Source organism: Tupaia chinensis, unplaced genomic scaffold (assembly GCF_000334495.1).
Source record: "Tupaia chinensis unplaced genomic scaffold, TupChi_1.0 Scaffold145561_1, whole genome shotgun sequence".
In the NCBI taxonomy this organism is placed as follows: Eukaryota; Metazoa; Chordata; class Mammalia; order Scandentia; family Tupaiidae; genus Tupaia; species Tupaia belangeri.
The window spans coordinates 1,436,473-1,447,886 of NW_006205418.1; the positions used below are offsets into that span (position 1 = coordinate 1,436,473).

At 39.7% G+C, this 11,414-nt stretch overlaps 1 protein-coding gene across 1 annotated transcript in view; it reads left to right on the top strand.

Moving 5' to 3' along the window:
- The first annotated feature begins 566 nt into the window (after nucleotides 1–566).
- Nucleotides 567–11,414, top strand: part of CLNK (cytokine dependent hematopoietic cell linker) — a 197,428-nt gene continuing 186,580 nt past the window's right edge. The window contains exon 1 of the mRNA XM_006168107.3: nucleotides 567–739. The gene's annotated coding sequence lies outside the window, so the exon portion shown is untranslated. The remainder of the gene's footprint in view (nucleotides 740–11,414) is intronic.

An 11,414-nucleotide genomic window follows, 5' to 3' on the forward strand; every position in this document is an offset into this window, starting at 1 on the left:
GTGTTTGTAAATAGGATTTCTCTCTTCAATTCTATATCAGTTTGTTCATTTTAGTGCACAAAAACACTACAGACTTTTGTATATTGACTTTGTATCCTGCCACTTAGAAATACTTCAAAGATTTAAGTATTGTTGCCCTTCAAATCAGTTGAGGAATAAACTACAAAGTGCCCAAGATCACTTGACTAATAATACAGAAAAAATAAGTAGGCATTTCTCTTTCTAGTCCTGGATTCTGTCCACAGCACCTGAGGGATTCAGCCCCTGTGTTCTAGGTGGTCTTAGGAAGCCATTGCAACATCAAATCATAAGATAATTAATTTCTGGCTACGAAGACCAATCAGTAAATCCCACCTTTATCTGGGTTGCCATTCAGCAGTCTGTTTTAATGTGTTCTGGTAATTGTGAAGCACTCCTTAAGGACACTGTGTGCCTTTAAGGACATGCTAAAGCCCTCAGCCTCCAAGGGCTTCATTTATTGCACTACAACTCTAGAAGAGGAAGTCCTGCCTGCCCTCAGGTCAGACCTCCCAGGTCTGTGGCTGCATTTCACAGGAAACCAAACCTAAACCGGACCTGTGAGGAGGTTTCTGCTGAAGGACACTGTTTGACATCAAAAACAATTCAACCCACTGTGTTTCGGATTACCAGCTCCTCAAGTTCTTGGCAATGCCTCCGTGAGCCCCGGTGGGAGACGGACATCGCATCCCTGAGTCGTGGTGCTCCCCATGCTGTTCAGGTAAACCAAGTAGGTCACCTCCTTTGGCGTGAGCACCTCACGGCCCCCTCGCTGTCAGAAATGGTCATTAGGAAAGAACTGCGTACCGAGCAAGATTTTTCTGACATGAAATTCTGGGCCTTTTTTAAGGCATCAAACTAGCAAAAAGAATGCCAGCTCTCTTAACTTAATTTTTAAAGATCCCTTCATTCTGCTGGGGGAAAGAATCAAGATACCTACCCATAAAAAATTAAAAGACTGTTTTCAATCTTCTCTTCCTGGAGCTTAGACTCCCTGACTGCTCCTAAAATCTAAAGACCAAGCCCATTGTGGCTTTCTTGGCTGACCTTCATTAGGCCAGCCCCCTGGATAAGCAGTTCATTCCAACTAGGTCATCACAGTAGAAGTTAACTCCAGGCGCACCTCAGAAATGTATGTATTTTTAATTTTCTAAATTATACCCTTTTCTTTCTGCCTTGGTGCCAAGGGATAATATGCAGAGTCATGCAGTGGCCTACGACAGAGGCGAGGAGCCCGAGTGAGATTAAGGTTGGGGTAAAACGTTTATCCTCAAAGGATGTGAGGAACCATCATCTTTAAATTTTTCAAAGAACAGCTAACAAACTCGAGTGGTCTCTAAAAGAAAGTGTCATCCAAGTATAGGTACTTTGATTTTAAAAGATATTGATGGGACTGAGTTTTATCCATGCCGGTTGAATTGTTTTGGCACCAGTGTTACTTATGTGCTTGTCTTTGTCCATAACGCATCGTTCTAAATGATACCACTCTTTGGAATTTCCAGGGGCCCCTCAAAACACAGGAAATAGCCTGTTCAGAGATCAGGAATACAATGACTAGTCTGGCTAATTGAAGCCTACTGAAGAAATGAAGCTTTAGAAATCCTTTCAGAAGCATGAGATAAAATACTCCCCAGAGAGGCAGGAAGGGTCATTGCCATTTATTGAACTCCGGTTTGACTAGCCATCTAGATGCTCGAACTCACCTAGTCCTCTCACCCAGCCTTGAGAGTTAAGTATTATGTCATTAAGTATTATAGTCCCTGATTTACAGATAAAGAACTTAAATGGCCTAATTAACATGTCCAAGGTTGTCCAGTTACTAATGTCAGTAACAGAATTCAAAATTAAATTGTTTGACACTGAGGCTGACTGGTAGGAACAGAAAACTGTGTCTGAAGCTTCACAGAGTGCCTCCTTGAATCTGAGTGATCTTCACTGGCCTTCTTAATGGTGGCATTTCTCTTTCTTCTCTCCAAGCCCTGTTAGAAGGCTCCATGAACGGGACCATTCTAAAACCAAAGCTTATAATGTTCTGTACCATCTGGCCAGCTCTGGCCTTGACATGAGGGCATTCCAATTCTGGCTCACTTTATTATGAGTCAGGTGCTATCGTAGAAAGACTAGGGGTTGATGTTCCACAAGGAGCAGGGTCTGCCTTGATCCTCTCTGCGATAGCTTTATGAGGAAACAAGACTGCATGAGACTTGTATTGATAATTACATGGCCCTCCATAATATTTACGTTAAAAGGAAACATAGTATATACTTAAGATTTATGTATGTATTTAATAAATGTTGGCTTTTTTCCCATTACTTTCTTTTCTCCACCCCATCAGCTCTGACTTTAGTCATAAAACATATTTACAATCAGGGACCAGCTGTTAGCATAATGACTATGTCGCTGGACTCCCATGTAGTCGACCACGGTTCAAGTCCCGGACCCGGTGGCTTAAACTCACACTGGGCACGTGTGCATGCGTGCCCAAGATCCCGAGAGGAAAACGGAGGAGAAGGGATTGTGGCGTGACCATCCCCCGTGGGGGGTGATTTCTCACTTTCAGTCTCTCTGTCTCTCTCAGTCTTCCTGTCGAGCACACGTGTCCTATAGCAAAATACTCTCAACGTACCCTATAGCGAAAAACCTCTCTCAAAAAAGAAACAAGGTATCTACAATCACAGTGAAATTTATTAATTCACATACACTTACAAATACTTTATTTTAAATATCTCATTAGAGAATAGTAATATTCCAGTTTCATAGTACTATCTATAGAGCCTTTGAATACATATTTTATTTAATGATCACAACACAACTTAATAAGGTAGGCAGAGAACATATTAGATTATTTCAAAGATGTTGGAACTGAGGCTCAGAGAAGTTGATGAGGGTGAACAATGGGGTAAAATAAAGGCTTTCGAGATGATGTAAAATTGGGTATGAATCTAGCATGTGACTTAATTTTGCTTCTTTCGGTAAGTGACTTAAGTGATCTCCAGTTAGCTATTGTGGCGCTTTATAATTTGAGGCTGAGGAGAATCATGCACTTTCCGTGTTGCTGGAGGCTGAGACTGAGCGTTCATCCTGTCTGACAGGAAGACACTCAGAGTGGATAAATGGATGCTGGCTGGGCGGCACTGTCTCAGGTCACGTGGTGAGTTGCACAGCGGCATCTGGAAACATTCCTTCTGAACCCTACCACACAAAGCAGTTATATCTCCCATCACAAGCAACGGCCCCGGTCTACTAAGATCTGAGTTCTCGAAAATTCTTCTGACTATGTCTATCTCTCCTAGCATCAGAGAGACAGAGAGAATATTCAGATGGGTCAAATCATTACAGAGAGGGAAGTACTTGAATAGAAATTACGTTTCAGATTTTTAACAAATTGAACCAAATTGTTCAGTAATTTTGTGAAGTTGCCAATAAGGTTGAGAGGCAACAGGTAAGATATTAGCAACTTAGTAAAAAAAAAAAAAAAAAATAGCCACAAAGAATACAATAGTGAAAAAAAAGCTATTATAGAACTTTTTATGGGTTTTGTTTATTTTTGTTCATTTCACAGACAGAATGCTTTGGAAATAATTGTGGTAATTTTGTTTAAATTTTACCATATCCTTCACATGGTATAACTGGTAGGTTGTCCTTGTAGTGCCTTGTGGTGGGTAGGAAGTACTGTTCCTCTTCTTTGTGGTAAGGGTACTTAGTCGTACTTTACAGGAGAGGATGCTGATGCTCAGATAGACCCTCTACATTGTCCATTTTATGAAGGTAAGCCAGAAATGAGATCCAAGTCTGAGTCCAAATCTCCTGCCTCACTCTGTTGAGGGTCATGATCTTCTCATATAACTTTCTTTCAAATGAATCAACAGCATTTTAGGACACTTAGACTTTCCCTAGCAATAGAAAAATCTGGGTAGGAGCTATTTTTATTTGTTTTATTTCACTGGTGATGCTTATTGAGACACTGCTTCCTAGACACTTGTGCAGGAAAAGTGGAGCTCTACCCTGTTTAAATGTTACTGTGGGTAACTGTTGGTCATGTGAACTCTAGTGAGGCAAAGGGTCTGGACGTAACATGAAAATTCAGTATCCACATATATCAGTCCATAACCTTTAATTGTGTTGAATTTAATGTGAGATAAAAATGAGGGTAGTTGGGCCAGCAGATGACTGAGTGTTTAAGGCACTAGATCCCACATGGCCAACTTAGCAGTTCAAGCCTCAAACCCACATGATTTGGAAAACACGCAGGGTGCATATGTGTGCGAGGGTCCAAAATTCCAAAAGGGATTGCAGCATGGCCATCCTTCCTGCTGGTGATTTCTCACTTTCCCTCTCTCTGTGTTTCTGTATCTGGAGAGTGCACACATTCTACGGGGAAAACAAAACAAAACAAAAAACAACACAACACAACAATTAGAGGTAGCTATCAGCCAAACCTCCGAAGGTTGCAGTTTTGTGGGGTGCCTAGACCCACATTTAGTCAATAGCATTGCAGATTCAGAAGGCTAATTTTATCCAAGGCAGGAAGAGCTGATGGGGCTCAGAGGTCATCCCCCTTTGGCATTTTATCCTAAAGGACCATCTTTTGTTACTTCATTCGCATGTACCCAGGTTGTAAGTTGAGATGATATATTTTCTACCAGGAGGCAAATTTGCACAGGAAAAAAATCATTCTTAGGAGATGGTGTGGTGAGCACCAAGTCAGAGTTGTGTCACGGCGAGAGCTAGACTCACTTAGCTATTGGCCGATGCCTTGTGGGCACCTGTGAGTCAGTCTGTCCCATGACTACTCACAGATACTCATAGCCCACTCACGCTTCTAGGATCTCCAGATCAGATCCATCTCTGTGGATCTGAATTTCTGCACGGAACAGTTCAACATTCTCCTCTCTTCAAACTCCTATTTCTACTCTCTTTGCATTACGGGACACCATTCAGTATTTACAAAATACAAGAGGACCTCAAAAGATTTGTGAAAAATAAAGTTAGAGTATGGGTTTCCTTTGGTGGAAAGAAAAATAAAATCAACACATAGATTTTTTTTTTTTTTAGTTAAAAAAATTTTTTTTTGGAGAGATTTTTCGCTATAGGGCACATGCACTCGCCACACAGACAGAGAGAGACATAGAGACAGAAAGTGAGAAATCACCCCCCAGGGGGGATGGTCACGCCGCAACCCCTTCTCCTCCATTCTCCTCTCGGGATCTTGGGCACGCATGTACACACGCCCGGCGTGAGTTTTAAGCCACCGGGTCTGGGATGTGAACCGCGATCGACTACGTGGGAGTCCAGCGATATAGCCATTACGCTAACTGCTGGTTTCCCGAGTTTTTTTTTTTTTTTTTTAGTAATACACATTTTCCATGATCTTTTTGAAGACCTCGCATGTATAGCCTGGGTTTGAAAACAAACTGGTACTTCCTACCAGTATAATTTTAAGCAAATTACATAACCTCTCAGAACCTCTATTTATATTTTATAAAATGAAATTAAAATATATGTCTGTGGATTAGTGGTAGGAATGAACATAGCATATAAAAATTACACATTGTAGGTCCTAACCATTACTAAGTGCCAAGTAAATAATAATGACTATCATTACTTATAGCATAAATATATCTTATATTCAGACAAACTTTTATTAGGTCCTTAGCTTTTGGTTCCTTTTTCTAGAATTTTAACCTAAAGAATTTCTCTTTTAAAATGATTTCAGAGAAAGTTAATCTCATCCTATTCTTATTTTTGTCATTCAGCTATCAGAACCACTGTGGTATTTTACAGCTCCTCAAACGTACCAGTCCTATGAGAATATTAGAATTCAATACAGATTATAGAAGTGTCTTTAAAACTTTGGATTTTTTTTTTGCTTATTTCACATTCTCAGGATCCCTCGTGGTACTGATAAATAGAAATCAGTCTGTTTAACTACACTTACATAATAGCTTAGAGTTTACGAAGTACTTTCCATTATTTCATTTGATCTTCAAATAATCCAAGGAGCAAATAAGGGTGGACAATCATACTGTTCTTTTTTAGGCCAGAGAAACTGAGACTGTTAAACAATCCAGCCTACCTGGGCTTAAAGGCTTGCCTGGTATTTTGTGACATGAGAGGTCCTGAATAAAAGAAGAGACAAAGAAACAGTTAATTATTCAGAAGAAAGTTTAATACTGAAGTTAAGTTCTAAATGGACTTGAAGTTACAAATAGAACAATGATCTCATCTGGATCCATACTGTGCATTTTGTTCACGGGACAGATTTGGCTCAGGAGGACTCTCCCTGAACAAGATGACAGAATTGTTCAATATTGAAAAATCTGGGTCAGTTGGTGTGTTGTCGTATGATGGAATCTAAATTAAACAGAATGGCCTACATAGGGTACAAGAATGCTATAAGTGATATTATTATTAGTATTTCTGTTATAAATTATATTGCTCTTAGTCCAGTCTTCATTAGGTTATCTGGATTCTCGTGCACTTTATTTGGATTTTTAGCTTCTCTCAAACCTTCTTGAGACTTTGATCATCAGAAAGCTCCTCAGAAATCACCAACATACAGCAAGTGCTACATAAATAACCCTGAAAGAATGGCAGTGCTGTCGCCGTTGGCCTTTAGATGTTCCTGGAGGAAGTGGGGCTAGCTGGACCTATCTTCACCAATGGCCAGATTGTAAATTATGGTTTATACATATAGCAAACCTTAAATCCTGCTTTATGTTCTTACATCTTTCTTTTTTCTAAACTTTGCCTTATTACCACCCAATGCAGGGAGAATCAATCACAATTGGGTACGTTCCCACTTTATGTTCTTACATCTTTCTTTTATCTAAACTTTGCCTTATTACCACCCAATGCATTAAAAAAAGAGGGAGAATCAATCACAATTGGGTACGTTCCCCTTTTTTCTAAACTTTGCCTTATTACCACCCAATGCAGGGAGAATCAATCACAATTGGGTACGTTCCCATTAACCTAGACTTAAATATACCTGCCCCTAATCAGTGTAATTCAGCTATTATTTATGAGATGCAAAGGAAAATAAGGATGAGACAGAGGTAAACTTTAAGAAGAAAAAGCAAACATCTAATTAGGAAGCATATTCATGTGTGTGTGTGTGTGTGTGTAGAGAGAGAGAGAATCATTTTATCTGAACAGTAAAAAATGATAATAAAAGCAGAAATAGGGAGGACTAGAGAAAAGAGAGGAAGAAAGAGAAGGAAAAATAAAAGTAGAGAACGGAGGAAAGGAAGGAAAATAAGAAAACTAATTGAATGAGAAAGGAGAAGATAAAGTACTAGAAAATAGGAAGAAAGGTGAGAGGAAAAAAATCTTAACACTGTAGGAAGGGAACCCTTTCTGCAGACTCAGCCAGCCAAAGAAAAAAAGGAAATGGCTTTTGAAAATAAAATGCACTGGGAGTAATAAATTCAAACTGTAGATTGCATCAGTTCATTAAAGGGGGTTTCCAAGTCATTTAAAAGAATAAATGGATGCACATGCACACATTGCCTTGAGATACTTAAGGGAAGTTACTTGTTACTAAGACGGTTGAAAAATCTTTTTAAAAATATACTCATACTTAATAGCAGAAATCCTAGGAAAGCCTCTCCCTTATTCCTCACAAAACCAAAATCTATAATAACAATTCATTAGACTTCAAATGTCTCCACTTATTAGAAATCCAATAATACTAAATATTATATTTGATTAAATTTAGCTGATTGCCCTGACCAATGTATGTAATTAGAAATCCAATCAGCATATATTTTCCTCTAAGTAGAAATATCTCTAAAATGTAACTTTCCATTTTTTATATGAAAATTGAAGAAAATTACATATAACTCAGAATTATCACTGGATTAATAATATCAGTATATGAAATATCTTGATTTCAACATATTTATTGAAAGTTTCTACATATATGTGTCTGAGTGCACCTGCTTGCACACACACACACACACACACACACACTTCTGGGCACCCTTTTGCAAATATACACACATTTCTCCCTCCCTTACCTAGACAAAAATATAAAGTCCATTATTCCAGATGTGTTCGAGATTGTGACTGTGTAGAGAGAATCATATGTGTGCTATTTGTATAGTATATTGAGGGGTTTTCTTATTTTCCTGTTTTAATGAGAAAAGCCATGTCAAGCCTTCATTTAGAGTTTATCCTGTAGCCTGACCCAGTTTTAACTGCACAGTTACAACGCATCTTCCTGACTGAAATAGTCTCTTCGGAAATCCATAGTTTGCTTTTGGTCATTTTCTGTATGGTATCAGGTGTGTTGTCATTATTAGAATGGTGTTTCTTTAACTCTGAAATAAAGGGAGGCAAGAATGTTCATAAGTTTTATTTTGCAGAAATAAATGAGAAACGTTTGGGAGCCTACAAAAATTTTTTTACTCTAAAAACATTTTTTTTCTTCATGAAATATTAATTTTGCATCAGGTGAAATGCAGCAGAAATGTTTCTCATAAAATGTCTCTTTGTAAGCACAGTTTGGTAACATTAGTGAATTCCCAGGGGATAACAAGCATTCGCAAGGATAACAAGAAAATACAGTTTGTTGTGTTACATATTTCCAATTGTTTAAACTGCTTATGATACCATAAGGGTATTAATTATTTTTGGATTAAGATCCATGCCAAAATCTAATATATTTATAAGACAAGACTTTACTTCCTAACACATTCTCCGAGATCTCAGGCAGGTCCAACCTCAGAAGCAGGCTTCTAGTTTCACTGTGCAAATCTCATGGATGTTCTTTGGGAATCTTCAGCATGCTTTAATCTATAGAGCCTTGTTTCCTTTATTCCAGTTTCTTAGAATGAAAAAAAAAAAAAAAAACCTAATGGTTTTTACCATTATCTTTAAAAAACGTTTTTCAACTCCCCAAGTACTTTAGTGAGCTAATCAAATACAATCAGTCATTGGAATGATCATTTCCAGAACTAAGATTGTTTGGCCAAAATGGATGCTTGAGGCAGAGACTGCGGCCCATAGGGTGGCCGCCCTGCTATGCACCTCTCCTTGGCACAGCCCTCTTTATACCTCGAAGGGAGTGAAGCAAGCCCAAGGAGGCACATATGGTAGCGCAGTGTTTTTCAAACTGGGTTTCATTTGGATTCCCCAAGGAGCTCCAAAGTAGAGTGTTTTAATTCTACAAGAACTCTGCTACTGAAACAGAAGCATAGATTTCTAACAGAATAAATGAACTATGACCATGTTGTGGCTCTTTTGCCTAGATGCTAGAACCTGTTATTCAGGAAGGCAATTCTGCAGCCAGTTGGCATTTACAGTTCCACTCGCATTGGCTTCTAATGCTTAGCACGGCAGTGGTGTGCTTTGTTGGAGAAACAAATGGGCAACGTGAAAAGAGACAGCCTCCCCTACTGGATGCCCAGGGTTCCTGTGCACCTCCTCAGTGCTCCATCCTCAGCGTTTCCTCCAGGCTGTTCTCTCACTGACCACCAGCCCCTGAAGGTGGATGGGGGTCTCCTCTTGAGACCCTGGAGAGCCTCTTTCTGCTTCCCCACGGTAGAGGCAATTCGACACATTAGTATCATTTTTGCCAAGTGCCCTGCTGAGACTGGGTTCTGCACACAGGACTGACAGATGGCACGTCAGTGTCACTTCTCTTCGATAGTGAAACCTTTGCACAGACTTCATAGCTGTGGCTAACCCAGAAAGAGAAAATGAAATGAACTCCCAGTTCCTGTAAAAAAGTAAACATATGAAACACAGTGAGATTTGCCCCACTCCTGGAGCACTCCAGTGTCTCAAGGTCTCTGTGTGAAGGCAAAAAAAATAGTCACGAGCTTTTATTCTGAAGCCCTTTGGAAAAGACTAGCAGGCCCAGGGGCTTGTCAGCCTGGACCTCCTACCTCCCTTTCCATTATCAGGCCCCATGTAGGGGTCAGGAGTTTTCTAAGGAGAGCTTTGGGGAGCTGGTGGTAAAACTCTTCTACCAATTTCATGAGAAGCTGTGTGGATCTCCTATGGACATGTCTTCCCCCATGCTCCGATAACACCGTAGGCTCCTCTATTTTTTATAGATACATATTTAATCACTCCATGACATTTATAGCACTATGGAGAAAACAGACAAGTGCTATGAGGGTACAAACCTTTCTCTGTGGCTTTAATTCCTACTATCAGGTCCATGTCAAGCACACAGAAAGTAGATCCTCAATAAATGTCTGCAGAACACATGAATAGACTCTCCCTGTACAATTGCATAAGCCTGTGTGTAACCTCCTAAATACTCGTGTTGGATGGGCTTGGGATAGCAAGTCTAATGAAAAGTGATTGTTTGACAGTTTACCTGAGTAGGTTCAGTGGGTGGTGCAAGGCAGATAGAGATGAGAGATGGGAATAGACTGAGGCTGTTCCATTCGTTCTCTTCTGACACACCCACTCTTGTGAAAATACCCTGGGAACCAGCAGTTAGCGTAATGGCTATGTCGCTGGACTCCCACGTAGTCGACCGCGGTTCGCGTCCCGGACCCGGTGGCTTGAAACTCACGCCGGGCGCGTGTGCGTGCGTGCCCAAGATCCCGAGAGGAGAATGGAGGAGAAGGGATTGCGGCGTGACCATCCCCCCTGGGGGGTGATTTCTCGCTTTCTGTCTCTATGTCTCTCTCTGTCTGTCTGGCGAGCGCATGTGCCCTATAGTGAAAATCTCTCAAAAAAAAAAAAAAAAAAAAATACCAGGGCCTATAAAAAACAATGAGACCCTAGCACTTGATAGAAAGTGGACAAATATGGAAGAGCTACTTTTAAGTCAAGCAGGCCAGACTATGAAAGGGAGGCACCGTATGTCCCTACTCAATATATACCAAATGTCTGTACTCTGGCAGAACTGGAAGACGGGACAGTATAAAGCCATGGAAAGCAACTGTAGATACCAGAGACCAGTGAGAGAGAAGGGTGGGAAATGGGGGAGTATGAGAGGGAGAGAATCAAGGGGTGGGAGGAAAGAAGTATAAAACATAAGGGACACAAAATGGAAAATTATCTCTTGATAATAATATACATAAAACATAAGAGACACAAAAATGGAAAATTATCTCTTGATAATAATATATATGGTAATATCTTTGAGCCAATATAGTGTATCAAGATGGGAAAATTCATTTGGTATGCTGTAGTGATACACAGTGATTGAATGTAAAAAAATTTTAAAAAGAAGGAAGGAAGGAAGAAAAATAAAAAGAAAAAAGGAAGAAAGAAAAAGGAGAGAGAGAAAAAGAAAAAAGAAATAAGAAAAAGAAAAGAGAAAGGAAAAGGAAGAAAAAGAAAGAAAGAGAAAAAGAAAAAAGAAAGATAGAAAAAGAGAAAAGAAAGAAAGAAAGAAAGGAAAGCAAGAGAGGAAAGAGGAAAGAGGA